Source organism: Castor canadensis, chromosome 2 (genome assembly GCF_047511655.1).
Source record: "Castor canadensis chromosome 2, mCasCan1.hap1v2, whole genome shotgun sequence".
NCBI classification, from domain to species: domain Eukaryota; kingdom Metazoa; phylum Chordata; class Mammalia; order Rodentia; family Castoridae; genus Castor; species Castor canadensis.
This window is the reverse complement of record NC_133387.1, coordinates 115,978,401-116,005,251: the sequence shown is the minus strand read 5'-3', so window position 1 is coordinate 116,005,251 and position 26,851 is coordinate 115,978,401. Positions and strand designations below refer to the sequence as shown.

The 26,851-nt window shown below is 34.5% G+C and overlaps 1 pseudogene; it reads right to left on the bottom strand.

Annotated features, from left to right (window-relative positions):
* LOC109702656 (N-lysine methyltransferase KMT5A pseudogene) overlaps positions 1 to 22,475 on the bottom strand; it is a 56,976-nt pseudogene extending 34,501 nt beyond the window's left edge.
* Positions 22,476 to 26,851: the final 4,376 nt, after the last annotated feature.

Below are 26,851 nucleotides of genomic sequence, written 5' to 3'. Positions count from 1 at the left end.
TTATAAAATTTGGAGATAGAATACAGATATTCAATTGTTCCAGGAAGATGTTCTTTTTATATGTTGTTTCCATTTTCACAAATTCTTGAAGACAAAAATCAAATTTCTATGAACTAAAAAGTAAATGTAAGTCTTACAAGTGGCATTGGTCAGTATATCCTATTGAGACCGTGCAGGCAACTTGCTGAAAACTAAGGAAAGAGTACAAACAAAGTAAAAATAATTTCAGGACTATAAGTTTTCATTGATTTATTAAAAAATTTACTTGGAAATTATTGGCTCTTGAACTTGAGTTCAGATAAGAACTACTTGTAAGGATTTTTCAATATCTACACATTAAGATTCCAGTATTGTTCATTTTTCTTTTATTAATACAGACATCAATATCAAAAGGAAAAGAAAAAAAAGTTCATATCTGATCCCAATGCCCAGCAAACATTGATAGCCTCTGTTCCAGATTTATGAAGATACATTAAGTAATAAAACATATTTCCAAAATATAGCTATAGGTGCCTTTATTTTATACACTGAAGGGTACTCTATAAGTATTAAAGGAGTGAAAGAAACAACTAAAACATAAACAATTCTTCTAATCACAAAAAAGATTGCTTTAAAATAGATGAATGAAGGGGTTTTAAGATTTTATGACACCTAATGACTTGCAGCCTCACAAACTCCTGAGAGTGCTAAGAAGTTGGCAAAGTCAATAGAATGATAACTTGATGAAGTTAACAACAAAAAATCCTGGAGTTAAATTTTTGGGAAAATACACGTTTCAAGAAAAATTGGGAATTATTATCCTCTGGGAAACAAATGTTCATTCCTCTGTTTTATTATTTTCTTTTGTATTTTGTTACCTTTATGTATGTATGTATGTATTTACTATATTTATGTATGTATCTATCATGTATGTATGTATTATTAGCATGTATTATGCATGTATATATTTCCTATATTTATTTACTCACTGTGTGTGTGTATGTGTGTGTGTGTGTGTGTGTGTCCATGTGCAATCTTGTGTTCCACAGCTTCTTTTCAAAGAGGCTGTCTGGGTATGACCCTTGTTTCTAATACAGTTCTTATTAATTCACAGGCCTTAATCAGGGCTTGGTGTTTCAACACTCCATTGTACTGAAGCAGTGTATGGATGAGGCAGTGTGTGCACGAAATACTGGCAAAAATTCATAGGTGGATCTCTCATTTGTAAAGCATGACAAAAAAGCAATAGAAGTGTTTGAGAATGAGGAAAGGTGTGTCATGCTGAGGACTGAGAGGAAGCATCATAATTCTAGAACTGATCTTCCACACGAACCTCCGAAACCTTCAAGGGCTACTTAATATGGTGATTTGGATCAACCCGAAGGAGGAGAAATATACTGGTACACTAAGAAAGTTAATGATATTTACATATAAAGAGCTGGTTAAAAAAGTGAAGGACTTTAAGAAAAGTGAAGTAAGTATTTAACATCAAATAAGGAACTCTAAAACATGTTACGATGAATAAAAGTCAGATTTGAGAAAATCTTCATTGGTAAATAGATAATGACAAAGATGATAAACGAGGGAAATGTAAATGCTCTGGAAGACAAATATTTTCAGAAAAAGGAATAGGAAGAATTAAAAACAAAATTAGCATAAACATAATTGAATTATACTCTCTTGTTCTTTGAGGAAATTTTAAAAAGTAATAATTGTACGGCTTAAACACTCAAGTAGCATCCACTCACCCACATTGGGCCATCTTAACCCCATTAAGACTTAGGAGGAAGTGAAAGCCATGTGAATATGAAGCAGCAAGGTCTGCTTTGCCTTGAGTAATAATTCCTTAAGTCTATTTAGGATCCTGTCTTTTTTGGGGGGAGGGGTACTGGCCCTTAAACTCAGGGCCTGACCTCTAGTTAATCTTGTCTGGATCATTTATATTTTTTAAAATTTGAAAATATAATTTACAAAGTAAATTAATAGGAGAAAGATACACATACATGGGTCAAGTTTGTAATAGATTAATGGTAAACTGCAAAGATAAACATTAAAAAGATTTTTTAAAAAATGTGATATCAATGCATGTGAAACCAAATTAAACACTGAAAAAACAGAGGCTTTTCTTCATTTATAATATTTGTACTACTTTAAACACTCAAGTAATGTCCAGAAATAATCAAATTGTCAGATAATGACTATGTATAATAAAGTTAAATTACCAATGGTATATAGCTTCATAAATTATGATGCTTAACCTGACTTCTTTTGATGCTGTAATAAAAGTATTATAGAATGACAATATAAATAACAGCAGTGTCACAAATCAACAAAGACATTATCAACTAATTAGCAAAACATCACGTTTTCTCTCATATATGAAATCTAGACCAATAAAAATAAAAATGAAAAATGATAACAATAACAATAATAATGAGTTAGTTGTAAAAGGGGGCAGTTTGTGGGGGTATCAGTGGAGGGAGGACAGGGAAAGGAGCACATTATATATAAATACATGCATACACTCAAAAATAACATAATGAAACCTACTAAAAACTGTTTAAAGGGGAAGAGAAGAGGAAAGAGTAATAGAGGGAGTGAATTTGATCAAAGTACATATGTGTATGCATATGAAACCATCACGATGACCTTGCACAGTTAACTTATTCTAATAAAAAGTATTAGACACCTAGTACATTATGTGAAGGCATACAAAATGGAATAAGACAAACATGGAATATGACTAAATATAAAATGTAAAAGTATAATTCTAATGACAAAATAAGGAAACATAGTTTATTTTATTTTTACTTAGAAGGAATATTGAACTTCATTTTTTTCTTATTTTTTAGTGTTGTGTTGAGTGTGGGTACATTGTTGCATTTACAAAGGTTCTTAAAATATATCAAATATATCATACTTGAATTCATCCCCTCACTGATCTCCTTCACCTCCCCTCCCCTGATTCCTGCAACAGTTTCAACAGGTATCATTTTTGCATTTACATACATGTGTATACAGAAATAAGACTCCATAAAGAAATTTCAAAAATGCAATCCCTAAGAAAAAACTTATATATCTTGTTATTTAACATATAAGAATTTCTGGACTGGTAAAGTGGCTATGATGATAGCAAGTCTGCATAGTAAGTGAAACCTTGAGTTCAAGCCCGAGTAGCATCAAAAAAAAAAAGTAAGACTTTCTATGTAATAAAGGATACTGTGGGTCTGGGGACATGGCTCAAGTGGTTGAGTGCTTGCCCAGCAAAAGCAAAGCCTGTATTTAATCCTCAGTATTAGAAAAAAGGATATTATGGATACCATTAGCTGACAGGTAAAAATTAGGAAAAAATTGCAATGTTTGACATGAAATTAATATCTAAAATCTGAAAAATAACTTCAAATTACCAACAAACAAGAGAATGATATAAATAGACAACTCAGAGAATTCTTCAAAGCCACAAATTTAAAACCAAGTATGGGAGGATGTGGAGCTATAAGTCTTTTCATTCACTGCTGGCTATAGTGGAGACTGGTGGCATTATTCTGGATAGCAATCATGCATTACTTGGTTAAGTTAAGCACACAGATATTCTGCTATAGTGCATTTATATACATGGGTGTATATTCCTTACCGGGAAGATATGAGAACAAGGAAGGTATTTTTAGTGCCATTCACTTTAGTGGTGAAGGGTTGGATGACTAGTGGTCAGGTAAAAATTAAATTGAGTGTACTATATAATACTTTGTAGGAAATAGATACAATAGGATAAGGGAACAAACAGCATTGATATTAAACATATGGTGTTCATTGAGTAAATCTGCATAGATAACTATATATGTAACATAATTTCAATTTTAATTTAAAGACTATTTATATAAAAGTTTATATAATTTTATCATAACATGATGACATTATTTATCTCTTATCTATCATCTATATAGCATCCCATATTGGAGGGAGAAAATAATAGGTATAAATATATAAAAAAGTAAAAAATACCTTTGAAGATTTAAAGACTGTGTGGCCTGGAAGGATTTATTTGACAGTTATCATTAGATAATGGGGCACCCCTCAGATGTGTGTTAGGAAAATATATTGTGTGACCAAGAAACTTTAGGTTCAATGAGTTCATTCAATCAATAAATGAAAACAAGTGATGTGTGCATCCACATGTGTAAGCATTTATTTATAGGTATATGTATATATATGGATGTAAGTATGCATATGGATATATATGAAAGCTAATGTGGCTTTGGGGATGGAAGAAACACAATAGCTTAAAGGTAGATTGAATGAGTCAGTGAATGTGTCTCACAAAGACATCAGAGTTGGACATTAAATTATGGGGAAGAAGTTGCCATGTGAAGAACTGCAAAGAGGACTTTCTTATGGGAGTCCTCTTAGATGGAGGAAGAACCATCTAAGAATACATTGAGAGTAACAAGAAACAGAAAGAGAAGCACTGGGCCACTAAGAAGTTATTTGTATTAGTAGTACTTTTATGAAAATTGTTTTACAATTGCTGGTAGAAGTTTGTCATTCAAGGAATATATATTTCAAGCAGATTTTATGGTACTTGTTGATGTATTGGATGCAAACTTTAGGAAATGAAGAAATAAAAAAAGATTCCAAGACATTTGGCCTAAATATGTCAGCTGAGCTATGCAACTATTATCTAAAAGAAGTTTTTAGAAAGAACAAATAAGGATATGGGGAGAGATCAATAAATTTCCTTTTCTCACCTTTGTTTTCACTTGGAGATATGAAAGACCTGTAAAGGTACAGACTTGGAGATCATTTATTGTCATCCACACAGACATGCAAATTCTAACCTTTGGTGTAGATGTAGTCACCTAGAAAATGAATCTCAGAGAGTAACAGAGCATGCAAAGACCTGGAGTCCTCTAAAGGAGAAGTCTTAGTTCAGAGAACTGCCTGCTGGCTCAGGCAATGTTGTAGGACAATATTGACTGTGCTAAGGAGGAAGAATTTTTTTAGATTGGTTGAGACCAAATCCTAACTGGAATTGTTATGCAGAGCATGGAAACTAAGGAAGAGATGGTAAGTATATATGATTATTTCAAAAAGTTTTACTATAAAGGGTAGAGAAATTAATGATAGATTAAAGGAGATGTAGAACCAAGGAGAAATATACCAAAAAGTCTTACAAATAATATATATGAATGGAACATAAGGATGTTCTCAGCTATTACAAAATGATGTGAGGACAAATTCTCATTAAAGAAAGAAGAAATCAAATCTGAAAGTTTTGGTTTACTAGGACCAGCATGGCTTCCTTTATTTTGTAACTCAAATAAGAATCTGGTTATTTAGGTGTTTTCAGGTGATTTGGCAAGATCAGTTTCTTTGAAACTCTTCTCTTTTGAGATCCTCAAAATATATGCTTTCTTCATGCCACTCCTTTATATCCGTTTCAAGCTACAATTGATATGTGTATAAGCTTTCATGAAAGTAACCAGTACTTGTCTCACCCAGTGATTACAATATAGTAATAGCTAAAGAACTGATGTATCTAAATCACTATGTTGGGAAAGTTACCAGACCGAAGTTGTTCTATTTCTTCTTTCCTTCCTGGCTTTTCTCCTGCAATTTTCATGAAAATAGAACTACATAAGACCTCAAATTGGATATTTTAATCACCAGGGAAAAATAAGAATTGCTTTCTGCATCTTGTAATCTGTATCAAAACATGTATATCCAGTGTGATTACAATTGTGGAAAAAGTAAAAAAAATCCATGATAAAAATTATTAAGAAGGAAACTCAAGGAGATTAATAGTGATTATCTTTGGGAGGCAGCACTAGGATTATGTTTTTATTTCTTATACTTATTGTGTTTCATGTTGTTCATGGTTCATTTTACTTGTAGCTTCTATTTGAATTTTAAAATGCTATTTTCTGTGTAGGATTTTCAATTTGACTAATGATAGAGATTGCAATTACATACAAAATGTGGCATCTTTAGGAATCTGTACTTTGTAAACTTGATTATTGTGACCTATTTTATCATATATCCTATTGTTGAGTCTGGATACCTAAGGCAGATGAGTAAGTAGCCCATCCCCCATGGAGAGCACCATGAGCCCTGCACCCTGAGAAGAAGTCATAAATCTACATTCTTGCACCTTGAAAAGGAGCTATAAGTCTACATTCCTGCATCCTGAGAGGGAGTTATAAATCTGCATTCCTGTACTCTGAGGAAGAGATACAGGGTCCCACAAATCTGCCAGGAAGAGATACAGGGTCTCACAAATCTGCCACAGGACTGATACATAAAATGCTCTCAAGGTTGTTCCCCCTACCCCACCAATAAGGGGCAAACAGACCAGCTCATCTAAGAGGGCCTCCATGCAAATACATGGCCAATAGGAAAAAAGCCACCTAACTGGTACCCTAACACAGAGTTAAAGCATCTGTAAAAAGCCCCAGCTTTCACCTGAGCAGGGAGTTACCAACTTCCGGGCTCCTCTGTATGCTGTAGCTGTAGCCTTTCCTTTCTCTCTAACAAATCCTACTCTATATACAGACTTTGACTCATCAATCAGCTGCCTTAAGAGCCAGTTCTCTGGCCTGTGAAGGCAAGGACCCTCGACACTGGCCTGCAACACTTCAACACCGGCACGTAACACTATTATGTCTTATTATTTCCCCCTTTTTCTTGTTTCCTTTTTTGGGGGGGTTGTATTGAGCAAAATCTAAATTCTCTGATGACTCACTTTGAAGTCAGAATGTTTTCTGTGAAGCAGAAAATGCAGTTACTCCTCACTTGGACAAAAGATTTTGTGGTCATCTCTTAACATATGCCTCTGAGGGAGCCCAAATCAAAGCATTTAGAATTCAATCTGGGTTTCACTTGTCACTGAAATGACTTCTTCTAAATGGAAGACTGCTTTGAATGTGCCCTGGATTTTAAATTATTTTTTGTTATTATTTTAGACATTTTAAACATCATTTGTTGTTTGGAATAGTAGGTTTTTGATCCGCAAAATGTTACTTAATAAACATCTATTATTGAGTGAATCACACACTACTTATATTACATAACTGATGTGGGATATGTTTGTATGATTCTGTTTATTTTGACTGGCTGTAAGGAAAATAGATTGAGACTACTCTAACTCTAGGAAAACCTGCAAGAGTTTTTTGGTTAAGAAAAGAACCAGTCTTCCTGTGTCTGCATAAAAAATTTAAAACTTTGGCATGGATGTCTTCTCTTTTTCTTTCTCAGTGTGATTTTATATCCTGTGTTGCCTCCTTCCTACTAGAAGACAGAAAAATTTCACCAGTTTGAAGAAGCCCTTCTAATATTCTAATGCCTCTAGAATGCACAAACTGAGAAAACAACACTTGATGTGGCCGTCCTTTGAAGTGTAGCAGAGAACCTGGTTGTCAGCTTGACCAGTTTGCACAGAAAAGCAGTACAGAAGAACTATCCAGGGAAACCTGTTAGAATTACCAGTGAATATAAGAAGACCCTGGAGATTGATGGTTGCCCTGTGGTATACCAGTGTTAGTCACATTTTGTTGAATTTTAGTTTGTCTGATTATGATAGGGGGAAATGAAGGGAATAGTTTGCATTGTGTTGGTGGTTAGGCAAAATTGTAAACTCAATATTTTCTGTGACCTTTTCCAAAGTATACATATTCAATGGAGGTGAAATTGTCCCCTTGAGAAACATGAAAAATATCTGATTCTTACAGCTACTGTAAAGCAGAGATATCATAATAAAAACATAAATAAGCAGTTTGTGGTATCATAATTTCTTGGGAGGGATCAAGCTACAGGATTTAAGAAGCCCTCTTAGCAGGATGATAACAAAAATATAAGATCAAGAATGGCTGCACATCCATGTTTATTGCGGCACTATTCACAATAGCCAAGTTATGGAAACAGCCAAGATGCCCCAGCACTGACGAATGGATTAAGAAAATGTGGTATCTATACACAATGGAATTTTATGCAGCCATGAAGAAGAACGAAATGTTATCATTCGCTGGTAAATGGATGGAATTGGAGAACATCATTCTGAGTGAGGTTAGCCTGGCTCAAAAGACCCAAAATCATATGTTCTCCCTCATATGTGGACATTAGATCAAGGGCAAACACAACAAGGGGATTGGACTATGAGCACAGGATAAAAGCGAGAGCACACAAGGGAGGGGTGAGGATAGGTAAGACACCTAAAAAACTAGCTAGCATTTGTTGCCCTTAATGCAGAGAAACTAAAGCAGATACCTTAAAGCAACTGAGGCCAATAGGAAAAGGGGACCAGGAACTAGAGAAAAGGTTAGATCAAAAAGAATTAACCTAGAAGGTAACACCCACGCACAGGAAATCAATGTGAGTCAATGCCCTGTATAGCTATCCTTATCTCAACCAGCAAAACCCCTTGTTCCTTCCTATTATTGCTTATACTCTCTCTACAACAAAATTAGAGATAAGGGCAAAATAGTTTCTGCGGGGTATTGAGGGGAAAAGCGGGAGGGGGTGGAGTGGGTGGTAAGGGAGGGGGTGGGGGCAGGGGGGGAGAAATGAACCAAGCCTTGTATGCACATATGAATAATAAAAGAAAAATGAAAAAAAAAAAAAGAATGGCTGGTCTATGGCATATAGACCATAGGATTAGTGGTTTCAATTGATCCTCCTTTGATCAATTTTATTGGTCCCTGTTATTGCATTGCAATTCATACTAGGGTTCAAGTTTTCTCATTTTTCTATAGAAAATATTGAAGCTAATCAGAAACCATGTAAGGATTATTTTAGACAAGGAAATATATCATAACTATGAGACATATATTTAGTAAATGGTGGTTATCATTATACTTACATAAATATAGTTATGTAGAATCTGATATTTTCTTATCTAACCATTTTGACCTGAGGTGTTTATTTGTGCCATTTTCATGCATCCGGCATGAAATGTCTCTCATGTAGACACTGGGATGAGGTGGGTTAAAGCAATGGCATGAGGCTGCCATTTTGTATATATCTTGCCAGTATGAAAAGCTGGAGTGTAAATAATTATTTTTTGTTTGACTTAAAAATATCTTCTCATTAAAAATGATTGTATCAAGATCCTCTGGACACCAGGAGTGTTGCTTTGTTTTAGTTACTCTTTTTAGTGACACTGTCTCGATAAAACCAGGCATGTTTAGGCACAAAAGCAATACCATCTAAAAGGTGATAGTATACAAAGAACAGTTACAACACAAGAAGGATAAACAAAAGACTTTCCACAGAGACTGACAGTGCAGTGAACCTCATCATGCAGTACAAAGTTCCTTGGTGAACAAGAGACAAAAGGGCACTACAGTTAGAGGCAAAATGAAAGACCAGGAAACAAAAAACCAAGAGGCTATCTAATAGCAAAAAAGTAGCTATGCAAGGTAAAGCATTTGTTAACTAACTAGACTAACCAGACTACAATGTACATTATGTTTTACATGTTGGATGCATATAATTGTATATGTCGATTTAAAAAGGCTGATTTGCTCTTGGGACAGCTGGGAATTCAGAATAGTGGTGTTAGATGACCAAAGTTCTGGTGTGGTAGCTGGAAACCGAGGAGAGATGGCTATGTGATGAAAAGCCTTAACTGCTTGGTAAAAACTTAGTTTTAGTCTCTGTAGGCTGTGGGAAAATTAAAATGGTTTTTAGTGTAGATGGGTCTCAATACATTTCCATTATGAAATGTACTACCCTGGCAGTGTTGTGAGGAATTAATTGGATGAAGTAGTGGAAATGATGGGAAGAGGGACACAAAAGAAAGTTCTACAGTCCTACTTTTGTACCTGGGGTGATGTGGATACACCCTGTGGGCCGTAATTTTTGAGCCTCAATTTTAGGTAAGACAGTTACAATGTTCATTCAATCAGTGTAATTTCCAATAAAGGGAATAGAAAAAGAATGTAAGATGAGATGAGAAAAGGCCAAATGACAGAACCATAGGGGTTCTATAATTGGAGCACATGGGATTAACGCAGGGTTTACAAGTAGATGACATTAGAATAACCATTCATATACATTTAATTTGAAATATGTATAATTAAGGATGAAAGAATCTCAACTGAGTTAGGTAATGGCATAATATTTTATTTCTTTATCGATTGTAAATTCAGTTTTTGTGAAGGTCTGGGGAGGTTATAGATTGGTGTCAACAAAAATTTTCATAATAGCTAAAATTTTGTGTGCTTCTGTGTATAACCCTGCTTTGTGTAAACTTGGTCCAGAATGCTGATCTAGAACTGCCACCCAGTTCTCCTACAGCATTTCCTGGAAACTCTAACAGCATCCCCTATTACACGGTCTTCACACAGCTGTGTAATTACAACCCACTTTTCAGAGCACTTCTAATTGTCTAAGGACAGCTGTACTCTCCCATAAAAAGGAGATTGCAGATGGTTGGTCCTCTTACTCATGTTGAGATTTCCTAGAGGGAGACAAAAACAAAACAAAAATGACAACCATGAATTACTTTTGGAAAAGTTTAACAGGATCACATAATGTAAAACATCCTTCTTTAGCTCTTATACCTCTATCAGTACATAACATACACTTCATTTTCTCATTAACAATAATTCTTGAGTAGAAGAGTTATCTGTCTTTCACAAAACTAGACTCTAGGAACCTTGCAATTAGGATAATTAGCCATTTTATTTTATTCTACAGAATTTCAGTGATATAATGACACTATCAGTAACTTCAGTTACTATACATATTCATGGGTCAATTTGCATATCTATTTACTATTCTGCTTTGCTCTACTTGAGATATGCTATCTAAAATTGCAGCTTAATTTTCAAACAATCATGTTGTATGTAGTTAGAGGCAATGATATGCAGTTGCACTAATAAAAAGAAATAAAAATATTTTCAGACAAACAACTGAAGAATCTCTGATAAGGCATTTCTAGGGCTTTCATATCTAAGTCAGTTTTCCACTGTATGGGTTATGCAAAATCACACTGTGCAGTCACCTGGAAATAATGCTTAGTATTTGATCTTTGACAATGACTGATTCCTTATTATTCATTAAGAAGAATCCACATTACCTTTGCTTTTATTAGCATGTTCTAAGCAAACTTAAAAATCTTCTAACTCTACACTTTTTTCCAAATTTTATTTGGTTATATTTTACTTATTGCTACTGGAATTTAAGTATAAGTAAACAGACTCCCTCACACCTAGTAAGTAAAATAATTAATAGAAGCAAGCTAAACATAAGTTGAACATTTTAGATAAGTTAGCAATTATACATATTCATGGGGTAGTTTATGGGATCTTGATACATGTATACTTTGTATAATGTTTAAATCAAGTTAATATATAGGACATAGTTTTTATCTATTGTCACCTTCACATGCAATAGCACAGCACAACTTCTTACTCCTATTTAACTGAAACTTAGATTAATCAACCTCTCCTCAGCCCTGTCTTCCTACTACTGTCCCCAGCCTCTGATAGGGCAGCAATAATTCTACTCATAACTTTTGGGTGATGAACTTTTTCAGATTCCACATAATGAGTGAGAAGATGCAGTACTTGTCTTTCTATGCTTAGATTTTTTCACTTAACATAGTAACTCCACTTCTATCCATGTTGTTGCAAATGGTAGGATTTTCTTGTTTTTCCTGATCCCACAGCTTTTCATTGTGTATAGGAAGCATATTTCCTTTATCCATTTACCAGTTGACAGATACTTAGGGTTTTTCCCCATCTCTTGGCTATTGTGAACAGTGCTGCAATAAACATGGGAGTGTTGATGTTTGTTTGACATTTCATTTCCTTTGGATAAATGCCTCAAACTGGAATTAATAGTCATATGTTTGTACTATTTTTAAATTTTGAGGAAACTGCATACTGTTTTCCATAATGGCTATACTAATTTACATTCCTACCAATAATCTGCAATGGTTTCCTTGTCTTTACATCCTCAGCAAACACCAGCTTTATTTGGCTATTTGATAAGAGTCATTCTTATTAAGATGAGGTGATATATTATTTTTTGTTTAATTTATGTTTCTCCAATGATTAATAATGTTAATATATTTTCATATACATATTGGTCACCTGTATATGTTCTTTTAAGAAATGTCTAATTAGAGCTATTGTCCATTTTGAAACTGGGTTGTTTATGCTTTTGCTCTTGAATTTGGAATTTCTTATATATTCTGGATGTTACCTTTTTTAAATGTATAGTTCACAAATATTTTGTCTTGTTGCATAGATATAATTCCATCTCCAACCTGGCTTGCAGAGCCCAAAAGATTAACAGAGAAAGACTATTTTGAAGATTCCGAATCCCTCAAGCCTTTGCAAGAGAGAGCATCTATTCTTTAGTTTTCAGTCACGTTATATGTTCAGGAAATCACCATCATTATTTTTTCTTCTGTCACAAATAACTCAGCAACATCATAGATGAAACTGTTATTTATTCTTCATCACAATCTGTTCCTTCCTGTCATATTAATGTCATTACTCTACCATTAGAGTGATAATAGAATTATGAGATTTTCTAGATTTTACTCTGTCCCTAATGATTCTCTAACTCCATGACATTGATTATGCATCTTGCATATCTTCCAAGTCATCCCCTTTTCTCCAGTTCCATTACCTTTTTCCTAGTTTGAATTTTAGTTTTTGTTATTTACAGTACTACTCCCAACTGCATTCATTGGATTCAATTTTACCCACATTGATTTTTTTCAATTACTAAACTTTATTTTAGGGAGACTTATGATTAGAGAACATTTGAGTAAAAAGTACAGATTGTTACCAATACTCCCCTTACCCAACAGATCCCCTGCCAGTAACATCTTGCATTAATATGATGTATTTGACATGGGTTAGTGAACCAATATTGAGATGTTATTAAGCAATGTTCAGTGTTTACACTGGATTCACTCTGTGTTAAAATGTTTAAGAAGTTTTGATGAAAGCAGAATGTCACATATCCACCATTACAATGTCATAAGAGAATATTTTCATGGCCCTAAGAATCCACTGAGCTTCAGCTATTCATCATTCCCTCTCCCCATATCCACAAACTCCTGGCAAACACCTATATTTATATAATTATCATAGGTTTTTTTTCTCTTTTCCAGAATGTCACATAGTTGGATTCGAATAGTTTGTAGGCTCTTTAAATTGGCTTCTTTCAATTAAACATGTACATTTAAGATTTTGTCCATGTTTTTCTTGACTTGATAATTCATTTATGTCTATTATTTGATAAATAATATCAAAATGCATGTATGTGCCACAGTTCTTTTTATGGTTGGTCCAAACTTTGGCAGCTATAAATAAAGTTGCTATAAATGTTTGCATGCACATTTTGTTTGAACATAAATTTTCAAGTCAGTTGGAAAAATACCTAGATGCATGATTGTGTATTGCTTGGTACATGCATATTTGGTTTTTGAAGAAACTGCATGTTTTCCCAACTAGCTGTTCCATGATGCTTTTCAACCAGAAATGAATGACAGTTCCTGTTGTTCCACATCCTTGCCATTTGGTGTCCCTAGTGTCTTGGATACTCACCGTTCTAGTAAGTATATAGTGGTAGCTCTTTAATGTTTTCATCTGCAAGTCTCTATGACATGTCATGGTCACTAGTTTCATGATCATTTTTTGTATATTTTGGTTACAAAACCTTTTATCATATATGTTTTTACAAATAATATCTCATAGTTCATGTTTTGTACTTTAATGTTCATAGCAGTGCCTTTCACACTTTAGAAGTTTTTAATTTTAATGAAGTTTCATTTATCAAGTACTTCTATTATGGATCATGATGTTACTATTATATGTGTTCCAGAATTTATTTCCAAGGTGAAGATTGACAAACTTATTTAATGTTTCAGAAATGTTTAGTTTTGCATTTTCTAATTTAGGTCTATGATTTACTTTACATATTATTGTAAAAAATGTATGGTCAGTGTCTGTATTTATTGTTTGCATGTGAATCCACCTATTCTGGCACCATTTATTAAATAGATTCATTCACCTTGGAATGTGATTGCCTTTGCCTATCAAAAATTGGTCGACTTTGTGTGTGTAAATTTCAGGGCTCTCAATTCTGTTCTACTGGGATACTTGTCTATTCTTTCACTAATACCACCCTGATAGTCTGGAGACTAGCTAAAAGATCTTCATTTCAGTATCAGTTATTTGACATTATTTTTAAATATTGTGTTTGTTATTTTGGTTCTTTTGCTCTTCCAAAACCTTTATATCCTCTACTAAATACCTACACCTAACTTGGTAAGATTTTTGTTGGTATTTTATTGAATCAACAGACCATGTTGGGAAGAACTTACCTCTTAAAAAATATCTTCCTAATCATAAACATAGGGCACCTCTGCTTATTTATATTTTCTTTGACTTCTGTGACTTATTTTTCTTCCTTCACATTAACAGCATAGAGTAACTCTGAAACTATGAATATGTTCGAAGGTATTTTAAATTTTCTTGACTATTTTTGACCACTCTGGCAAAATGCAGGTTCTTTTTTATCCTCTGAAACTTACAGATCCCTCAGTATCACCTTCTGAAATTCTCTTTTTTTGTAATTTAATGTCCAGCAATACTGATGCAATTTTCCTTAAGGCACTGTTAGCAAACCCTCTTAAATGATCTGAACTTTACTCTTGACTATCACTTATTAATGAAGCTGAAAAAATTAGATATTTCCATTTCTAGGCTCATTGGAAGCTAAAAAGAGCAAAATCATCCTGATCTGTTGAATGATAGCTAACTGGAAAATTAGTAAAAATATGTTTACTTCCTAATTCAAGATGTAAGGCTCACCAGAAGAAGTAGATGGTGTCTGGAGCTATAGTAGTTATCTTGTTTCATAATGGGAATAACAAAATGATAATAACTATGCTGATACAGCACCAAGAGTACAACTTCTTATATTTCTCACAGGCAAAGAGTTGACCTTAAGATTTAAATTCCCATAAATCAGGCTTTCTGTTGCTTGTAGACAAAAGAACTTCTAAATGATTCATGTACTGATTTGCTTGTGAATTTGTGGGTATTATTGTCTGTGCTTAGAATGACTTATCCTTCGTAAGAATTCTTATCTACACTTCAGAAATCAATTAACTGGCCTTCTTTTTTATGAAATTCTTCCTGATTTCCTACAGCCCTGAAAGAATAAGTCAATTTCTGTTGTCTCTTGCTACTTTTGCAATTTTTGGTTTTCATATAAGCATATTTTACTTGAATTTTTAGTTCATAGGGACCATATTTTATACATTTTTGAGAGCTCATTTCCAGGAGAATATGTAGTATAAAATGATGTTTATAAGTGTCTTAAAACACATTATTCTATTTAAGGGTCATATTTAGACTTTCAACCTTAGGACAAAATTGACTTGACAAATTTATTTTCAATATTTTCTAATAATGATTACTTGAACCTTGATCTGTTTCATTTCTTAGATCATAATGAACACAGTAGCTTAAAAATATAATGATACCACTTTAGAAACACATGGAACATGAAATGACATAAATTGAAATGAAATGATAAGAATGTAAGATGGCTGATTAGAGACAAATACCACATTCTTGCATCTCCTCAAGATTGAAACAAAAGAGCAGGTATGAGGGTACAGGGAGAGGTGAGATAACATGGAAATGAATGAGAGAGCAAAGTAAACAGAAGATAGAGTCTAAGTGAAATCCAAAAATATGGGACTTTAGATTTATAAAACCAAAAAAAAATTCTTATATAGGATGCTTATCAACATGGTAGGGAAAAGGGAGATCTCCTTCAGTGGTACCTTAAATAAAAGAGAGGAAGAAAACTACAGTGAGCATAATTGGTGTAAAATCTGGCACTATAAAAATATAACATAAGGTGGAATATCTGCAATCAGCTCAGCAAGAAGATGCTTGAGTATGGATTACCTATACATCCCAGTTTGCTCACTGGTACTATGGGTTTTGCCATTGATTCTTATGGGTAGTGGCTCAAAGTTCCTTGCATTATTGTATCTTCAAGTCCCAGTAACCTTGCCACTTCATTGGCTAAATGAACAACCACTTCAATGATCATTGTGGACCCAGAACTGGTTGTGGCTAGGATACAGATCAGTGGGCACAAGTCTATATTGTGGAAGTGCAGGTTGTGCTGCTGAGGCAAGTGAAGGGTACTTTCATCTGGGAATGGCAGCCTGACATCTGGGAAGAGGAACAAGCAGCTGTGTATGTGTACAATTGGGACTGGGACAGAGAACATCCGTCCATGTCAAGCAGAATCACTCAGTGTTGTGTTTCACCAACTTAGCACAGATTGCTTTGGTTGGATCTCCCTCATCACTTTCAGAGCCCCAGAGACATATGATATACTCAAATCCACTGCTCAGTCATCTCCCACACCCATGCAAACATTGGCAGAGTAATTCTGGTACAAGGCAACATCCAACCAAATAGTCCATGTGCTCAACCAGTGAGAGTGGTTTGAGGTCATCTCTTACCCTGATTGCATTGCAATCATATGGAGATGACTGGCATTAATTGAGCTCAGCAGTGGTCATTGTCATAGCTCACATACACTGCTATTCAAGTCACATTGTGGCTCAAATTTCATATGGCTCTTTCTGGTTACATTTCTCTTTTCCAATTGTTACACCTCTCTAACCCTCCCCTGACATCTAGTGAACTTCAAAATGAAAAGTCAGCGAGCGAAAAAGCACAAAATCTCTTTACTCCATCTCCACAGCAAGCAGGATCTATTGAATGTATTTTTATTGTTTTATTTTGTATTTGTTTTATTTCTCTACTACTTTTCATTACTTCATTCCATATATTTTCCCTCTCCCTCTAATCTTGCTTCTTCTCTTTTCCTTTTACTTTACCAACTATTGCATTACTTTATAATTAATGTTTCTACCTTTATAATTTTAAATTCCTATTCATCTTATACTATTTAGCTCCTTTCTTTTCCATCTTTATTGGAGGTATAATTGCTTTTTCAAATTTTTTCACTATATTTAGGTATCTGGATTATTTTTGTGTTGTTATTTTGTATTGTTGTTGCTTGCTATCTCCCTTCTCTGTAATAGTTGTAGGGATGGGGACCTCAAGAAAAGGCTGAACATTAACATGAGCTCCATATAAAATTGGAAGAGATATCCATCCCAACATATACACAAATTAAAATACAGAAGCATAAGAAATATGAAAGAATCAAACAACACGACTCCTCCAAAAGGTTTTAACTCTTTAGTGACTGAATCCAAAGATACTGAAAGGATGGTAATCCTGGACAAAGAATGCAAAAATCTAACTTGAAAACATTGGTAATGACATCAAAATAGATACAAATAAACAGATGAAAGAAGAAATCAATTCAAGAGAAAAGCACTAAAGATAATGAGATTCTAAAAACAAACAAAACTCTAGAAATATTGGGAATAAAAAAATAAACAAATACTTAAAGGAAAGCCTCACCAATAAACTAGACACAGTGGAGAAAATAGTTTCAGAGATCAAAGGCAAGACTGAGAAATTATTACATCAAGATAGCAATTAAAACAAACAAACCATGAACACAAATTTCAGTGCTTTTGAGATATAATCAAGAGAAGAAATCTATGAATCATTGGTATAGAAGAGGGAGGTGAGATACAAACTAAAGGCATAGAAAAACTATTAAGCAGGACACTTCCCAATACTACAGAAAGATAGGAACATACAAGTACAGAAGTATTATGAAAGCCCAATTGTTATTTTGTGATCATAAAAGAACATCTATTCATATTATAAGATGCCAAGTATAGAGAACAGAGAAAGCATTTTGAAAGCTGCAGGAGAGGAGCACCAAATTACTTACAAAGGTAAACCTACCAGAATAGCAGCAGGCTACTGTGAAGACACATTAAAAGCTAGGAGATTGTGGAATGATATATTTACTCCTGAGGGCAAACAACCACAAGCATAGACTACTATATCAAGAAAAGCAATTCTTTAAAATTGATGGAGAAACAAAGTTCTACCAAGTTAAGCACAAATTGAGACAATTCCTGACCACAAAACCAGCACTGCAGAAGATACGTAAATGAATCCTATGCATGGAAGAGGAAGAAAGAAATTCAGAAGCATGACTGCTGGGGAAAGAATAAATCTCACAGAAGAATAGATAAATGAAAGACAACCAGGAAAGAAATCAAACATTATCAACTGAGAAAACCAGTAAACCTCTAAGATGAATAGGGAGAAAGAAAAGTAAAAAGAATCCCTGAATCACCAAGTAAAATTAATTAAAGGAATTAGTACAATCTCTTTATAAATCCCTAAATGTAAGTGGTCTTAATTCTTCTATTAAAAGTTGCATGCTGGCTGATTACAATTAAAAAATAAGATCCAACTATTTGTTATCTTCAAGAAACATAACTCACTGACAAAGAAACACACAGACAGAATGCAAAAGAATGGAATCTAGTAGTTCAATGAAATAGAATCTGAAAGCAAGCTGGAGTATCTAAACTTGTATCTGATAAAGCATATTTTAAGTCAAAATTATACAGAAGAGATAAAGAATATGCTACACACCAATAAAGAGAACAATCCATCCTAAATGTGTAATGATTATAAATATATAGTCACAGTACATCGGAGTAACCAGTTTCCATCGAGCAAGGACATTAAGCTAGAGGAACAGATAGATTAAGTTAAAATAATAGTGAGTGATTTCAGTATCTCACTTCTTATCAATATATAGGCCATCCAGACAAAAGTCAAAAAAGAAACTTCAGAGTTAAACAGCACCATAGATCAAATGGATTTAACAGACACCCACAGAATATTCAATCTCACAGCTGAAGAATACATTCTCAGCAGCTCCCATAACTGTCTCCAAAGAAAATTACATTTTAGGTCATAAATTCTATCAGAACATAAATAAAAAACTTGAAATAATTTCTTATAGATTTTCAGATCATAATAGAAAAAACCCATAAACCAACAAGTGAAACTACAGAGAAGTTAAAACTCATGGAGATTGAAAGTTATGCTTTTGAATGATTACAAAAGATATGAGGAGAGAAACTTCAGATTCTTAAATGAAATGAAAATACCATTTACCAGAAAAATATGGGAAACAGGAAAAAGAGGAACTATGAATACCTACCTTAAAAATAAGTAATCTCAAATAATAAAATAATGATGCAACCTGAGGTGTTAGAAAAATAAGCCAAATCCAAAAATTCTTAAAAGAAATGAGATATAGAAAATCAGTGCTGGGTATAGATGGCTCATATCTGTAATACTAGCCTTCAGAGAGGCCTAGAAGTAAATAATTGTCATTTGAACACAGCCTAGGCAAAAAGTCACAAGACCCCTTCTCAACCAATAGCTGTGTGTGAGGTTGAGACTGGAAGGATCATAGCTCTGTAAGTGCAAAGTCCTGAATTCAAAGCCCCAGTACTGCCAAAAAACAAAAAAACAAACAAAAAGAAGAAAGAAAGAATGAAAGAAAAAAGAAAAGAGAAAACTACAGGGGAAATTAATGAATGGAAAGAAAAATTATAAAGGATCAATGAAACAAAGAATTAGCTCTTCTGAAAGATGAACAAGAATAACAAATCCTTAGCCAAATGAATCAAAGAAAGATACAGCAGACCCAAATTAATACAATTAATTTAAAAGAGGTATTATAAGAAATAGCATTGAAATTCAGGGAATCCCTAGGGAAAAATTTGAAAACCTCTATTCCAATACATTGGAAAATCTAGAAGAAATCGATACATTTTTGTACCTAACAAAATTTACGCAAAAGGCTGTAAAAAGTAACAACTGATCTATAGTGAGACGTAAGATTGAGGCAGTAATAAGAGTTCTCGAAAGGTAAAAGAACCTATGGATCAGATGGATTTGGTGCCCTGTTTAATTCTACCAGATCTTTACAGAACTAATACCAATGCTCCTTAAAATATTTCATGAGATAGAAAGGGAAGGAATGCTTCCAAATTCATTGCAGGAGGGTAATATTATACTCACACCAAAACTGGATGACAGCACAACAAACAGTAGAAATATAAACAAATTTCCTAGATGAGCATTGACAAAACATGTTTAATAAAATGCTTGCAAACCAGATTTATCTACATACTACAAAGATTATACACAATAGTCATGTTTTCATTTTAGGAATGAAAGTATGGCCCAAATTGGCCATCAATATACATTATACAGCACATAAATAAAATCAAAGACAAAAATCACATTATTATATCAATAGATGCAGAAAAAGCATTTGACAAAGTTCAGCATCCTAAACCAAAAGTTTATTAGATTCTGCCAGTGTTTATCACAATGTTCTTCTTATGCTTTAGTTCCAATCCAGGATCCTAACTTACATTTATATTTTACACAGAGGAGTAGTATTAATGCCTTCATTGTATTCCATCTCATGATTCATATGTAGTGAGGAATAATAATGAGAGTCCATCCTTATTAAATACTTCTTGTAGTATAGGCAGTTCCCAAATACAATGATTCTATGATGGAAAGAACCTTTATTTCCCATTTTACAATTGAGAATCAAAGCACAGAAATATTACATATAGTGACAAAAACACTTTGGCAGGCAAATAAGAGAATCAATAAAAACCCAAGTAATGCAGTCTTCAGATCAGTATTTTTTTAAAATTTGCTAATGATTAGATATTAATATGATTATAGATTCCTTGATATAAATAATACAGCCTGTCAAAATCCTACTGGTAAAATTGTTATATAAATGACTACATTTTTTTCTTTTATTTTTGGCAGTACTAGAGTTTGAAGTCATGGCTTCATGCTTGTTAGGCAGGAGCTCTACCACTTGGCTCATACCTCCCACACTAAATGAATATTTTCTTTTTTTTTTTTTTTTTTTTTTAAGTTTTTTTTTTTTTTTTTTTTCATTTTTCTTTTATTATTCATATGTGCATACAAGGCTTGGTTCATTTCTCCCCCCTGCCCCCACCCCCTCCCTTACCACCCACTCCACCCCCTCCCGCTCCCCCCCTCAATACCCAGCAGAAACTATTTTGCCCTTATCTCTAATTTTGTTGTAGAGAGAGTATAAGCAATAATAGGAAGCTAAATGAATATTTTCTTAAAACAAGTTACTAAAGGCAGAATTTCAAAGTTGATTTCTTCAATGAGACAAAGTTTCTGAGATTAATATTTCATTCTGCTTTTTATACAGTGAAAAGGTGACAACATTTCCCAAAATGTTTAATTGAACTTTGTAGCTTTCAAATTTGGTAGGATTATGATAAATTCAAAACCACGGCTCACCAACTTATCTGACCAAACTTCTTTAAAGATATATAGGCTTAGCTATTTACATTATTTCCCTAAACAATTCCTTGACCATTCACTAGCATTATTTTCAGTGATTGCACCTTATTTTCTCTATATTCACATCATAGAGTAGTGGCCAAAACTTGTCTTCCCATGATCCAGTTCCAGGTAGGATCAGCATGTCATTTCATGAAAAGCTATGTCTTTAAAATGCATATTGATGTACTAACATGCTTGTAAAATTTTACTATCCCTTAATGAGCAATTATAAGGTATATTAAATATTGGTATAAAGTATCTCAAAACACTGTATATGGATAAATATATTATAAATGTTGTATATGAACCTGTGACCACTTGTTCTGTTCTCATTATCATTATTATGATTGCTTCTTCTGTAATGGGGTGATGAATCTTGGCATCTATGTTTAGTTTAATACTCTATATATGTATGAGAAACAGTTTTGATACCCAATTTCTATATTCCTAATACTACCATTTTATTAGTGAAACTTCCACTGCTCAGAGAGATGAATTTGCCTAAGGGCTTTTGATTTACATAAATTGTAGGTTTTATAGTCCATAGCTTGGTGCTTGCCACTAATGCACCCTTGTATCTCTTCTTCATGGAAATCATGACTAAGTGGCAGGATAATTAAAGTTGTCTCAGAGTAAGGTATTTTAGAGTAGATTTATGGGATTATACAAAGGCAAATATAGCACTGAGTATTCCAAAAACTATAAAATTTGTATCAAAATCATCTTCTAAAAGACTATTTCTGCTCAATTCAAAATGGCAACTGGGACAGAGATGCAAACTGACTGAGCTCCGGGAATCAAGATCCTTGCTGAGACACTGGAGACACACTTGGCTGAGGAAAAGCACCAGGGAGAGCTGAAATTTTGGCACCCTGAACCCTCAGCCCGTGAAAGGCTTCTCCACATCACAATACACTGAAGAGCAGGTGGGCTGCCATCTACCCGCTGCCCTGTCTGCAGGGCCTTGGACCAGCAGTCCCACCAGGCCACCACCCACTGGCCCACCAGGCCTCCACCTTGCAAGCCCACCAGAAAGCCTCTCATCAGCCTGGCAGGCTGCCATGCTGCTGGGCCTTCACCCTGCTGGCCTGCTGGGCACAGGGCCCCTGCTCCACAGGCCCGGCAGGCCATTGTCCCACTGGGCGGCTGCCTGCCACACAACCGGACCACTGCACAACCACCAGCTTGCCATAAATAGAGAGATAAATGAATTAAGGATGAAAATTGGCAATATTAAAGAGGAATTGACCCATGATATGGAAAACCTTAGAAAAAAGAATGAAACAGAAATACAAAACAAAATGGAAGGTCAATACAGCAGACTGGAACAAGCAGAAGACAGAATCTCAGAACTTTAAATGAAATGGCAATTAAAACTGAAGAACTATTGGTCAGTCAACTCAAGTCAATGAAAGGAATATGCAAGAACTCACTGACCCATCAAAAGATCAAACCTGAGAATTATGGGCATTGAAGAAGGAGAAGAGGTGCAAGCAAAAGGAATTAATAATGTATTAAACAAATAATAACAGAAAATTTCCCAAATCTAGAGAAAACTATGCTCATTCATGTACAGGAAGCCTCCAGAACATCAAACAGACTTGACCAAAATAGACCTACCCCACAACATATTATCATGAAAACAAGCACAGAGACTTGAGAAAGAATATTGAAGGCTGTCAGAGAGAAAAAAACAAATAAAATACGAGGGTAAACACATCAAAATCATAGCGTTTTTCTCAACGGAAACCTTAAAAGCAAGAAGAGCATGGAGTGAGGTCTTCCAGGCACTGAATGAAAATAACTTCAACCCTAGGATACTCTACCCAGAAAAACTGTCATTCAAAATAGATGGAGCAATAAAAGTCTTGCATGATAAGCAGAAACTAAAACAATATATGACCACCAAGCCACCATTACAAAAGATTCTCCAAGGGATTCTGTATACAGAAACTGAAAGCAAAGAAAACCATAAAAGGGCAGGCAATAACAAACGACAGGAGAAGAAAAGGCAAGAAAGTAGAGAGCAACACTGATTCAGCTACACACAATCAAACCCTTAATCAACAAAGACAACTACATGACAGGGATCACCACATATTTATCAATACTAACACTGAATATTAATGAACTTCATTCCCCCATGAAAAGACTTTATTCCCCTATCAACAGACACTGATTGACAAACTGGATTAAAAAGGAAGATCCAACAATCTGCTGCCTACAGGAAACCCACCTCATTGACAGAACCAAGAACTGGCTGAGAATGAAAGGCTGGAAGAAGATTTACCAAGCCAATGGTCCCTGTAAACAGGCAGGGGTAGCAATATTTATCTTGAATAAAGTAGAATTCAAACTTACATTGATCAAACCAGATAAAGAAAGACACTCTATACTAATAAAAGATGAAATACACCAAAAGAAAATAGCAATTATCAACTTATATGCACCCAACGTCAATGCATCCATTTTCATCAAACATACTCTGAAGGACCTAAAAGCATATATGAACTCCAACACAGTGGTAATGGGAGACCTTAATACCCCTCTATCACCAATAGATAGATCATCCAAACAAAAAAATCAATAAAGAAATTCTAGAACTAAGTCACACCATAGATCAAATAGACCTAGCTGATGTCTATAGAATATTTCATCCAACTTCTGCACAATATATAGTGTTCTCAGCAGCTCATGGAACCTTCTCCAAAATTGATTATATGTTAGAACACAAAGCAGGCCTCAGTAAATATAAGAAAACAGAAATAATCCCATGCATCCTATCTGATCATAATGCATTAAAACTAGAAATCAACAACAAAAACAACAGTAAAAATAATGCAATCAATTAGAAGCTGAACAACACATTGCTCAGTGATGAACGGGTCATTGATGAAATAAAAGAGGAAATTAAAAGGTTCCTGGAAGTTAATGAAAATGAAAACACGACCTACTGGAACCTATGGGACACAGCAAAGATAGTCCTAATTGGAAAGTTTATAGCCATGACTGCATACATTAAAAGGTCAGACAGATCATAAATCAATGACCTAATGCTGCATTTCAAACTCCTAGAAAAACAAGAACAGGCAAATCCCAAAACAAATAGAAGGAGAGAGATTATAAAAATAAGAGCTGAAATCAATGTAATAGAAACAAAGAAAACCATACAAAGAATGAATGAAAGAAACAGCAGGTTCTTTGAAAAAATAAGTAAGATTGACAGACCCCTGGCAAACCTGACTAAATCCTGACTAAAATGAGGAGAGAAAAAAATCCAAATCAGCAAAAGGGGAGATAACAGCACCACAGAAATGCAAGAAATCATCATAGACTATTTTGAGAACCTGTATTCTAATAAATATGAAAATGTTGAAGAAATGGACAGATTTCTAGATACCTATGACCATCCAAATCTTAACCAAGAGGACATTAATCACCTGAACAGATCTGTAACATAAAATGAAACTGAAGCAGCAATAAAGAGTCTCCCAAAAAAGAAAAGTCCAGGACCTTATGGATTCTCTGCTGAATTCTATCAGACCTTTAAAGAAGAACTAATACCAACCCTCCTTAAACTGTTCCACGAAATAGAAAGGGAAGGAACACTACCTAACTAACTATGAAGCCAATATTACCCTCATCCCAAAACCAGACAAAGATACCTCCAAAAAGGAGAACTACAGGCCAATTTCCTTAATGAATATCAATGCAAAAATCCTCAATAAAACAATGGCAAACTGAATCCAACAACACATCAGAAAGATCATCCATCATGACCAAGTCAGCTTCATCCCAGAGATGTGAATTTTTGTTTTTGCATGAATAAAAATAATTCTTTATTTAAAAAAAACCACTATTTCATGTGCAGACTTTTCAAACATAAGACATAGCACAGAATTTTCACTGTTTTTTTTTTCAAATCTGAGGCTTGAACGCAGGGCCTTACACTTGCTAGGCAGACATTCTACCACTTGAGCTACTCCCCCAGCACAGAATTTTTGCCTTTATTTATTTGTTCTTGGCTTTTTGTCTAGCTTAGAGGTTTGCTAGGCTCTATTTTATTTTTCACAGAGGGTTTTAAAATTTTTTAATTCTTCATTTATTCACATGTGCATACATTGTTTGGGTCATTTATCCTCCCCTCTTCTCCCCTCTCTCCCCTCCCCCTTATCTCTAATTTTGTTGATGAAAAGACATAAGCATCATAAAGAAGACAAGGCATTTTTGCTAGTTGATTTAAGGGTAGCTACACAGAAATATTCCCAGCATTGCTTTCATGTACACATGTGTGTACCCATGTTGATTCATCTCTAACTGATCTTTACACTTGTTACTGATCCCCTTCTCATGTCAACCTCTTCACTTTAAGGTTTCTGAATTAGTTCCTTTAGAGTAGGGACATCAAACGCTTTCATGTTTGGGTTTTCTACCTTTCCCCATATCTCCCTCATGTGCTCTTCTCTTGTCATGTGATCCAAGTACAACCACATTGCTGCATTTGCCCTGGATCTAAGTCTGCAAATGAGGGAGAACATGCGATTTTTGGTCTTCTGAGCCAGAATGATTTTCTCCAGTTCCATCCATTTACCTACAAATGCTAAGATTTCATTCTTCTTCATGGCTGAGTAAAATTCCATTGTGTATAAGTACCACATTTTCTTGATCCATTCATCAGTAGTGGGGCATCTTGGTTGTTTCTGTAACTTGGCTATTGTGAATAGTGATGCAATAAACATGGGTGTGCAGGTGCCTCTGGAGTAACCTGTGTTATATTCTTTTGGGTATATCCCCAGGAGTGGGATTACAGGATCATATGGCAGGTCTATGTTTAGATTTTTAAGAAGTCTCCATATCATTTTCCAGAGTGGTTGCACCAGCTTGCATTCCCACCAGCATTGTACCAGGGTTCATTTTTCCTCACATCCTCATGAACATATGTTGGTGGTGTTTTTGATGATGGCTATTCTAACAGGGGTGAAGTGAAATCTTAGTGTGCTTTTGATTTGCATTTCCTTTATGGCTAGAGATTGTGAGCATTTTTTCATGTGTCTTTTGGCCATTTGAATTTCTTCTTTTGAGAAAGTTCTGTTAAGCTCAGTTGCCCATTTCCTAATTGGTTCATTGATTTTAGGGGAGTTTAGTTTTTTGAGCTTCTTGTATATTCTGGTTATCAGTCCTTTGTCTGATATATATCTGGCAAATATTTTCTCTCACTCTGTGGGTGGTCTCTTCAGTTTAGAGACCATTTCTTTTGTTGTGCAGAAGTTTTTTAACTTCATGAAGTCCCATTTATTCATCCTTTCTCTTAGTTGCTGGGCTGCTGGGGTTCTGGTGAGGAAGTCCTTGCCCATACCCTCTAGTTCCAGAGTGTTTCCTGCTCCTTCCTGTACTAACTTCAGTGATTCAGGTCTGATATTTAGGCCTTGATCCATTTTGAGTTGATACTAGTACAAGGTGATAGACATGGATCTAATTTCAGTTTCTTGCTGACGGGTAACCACTTT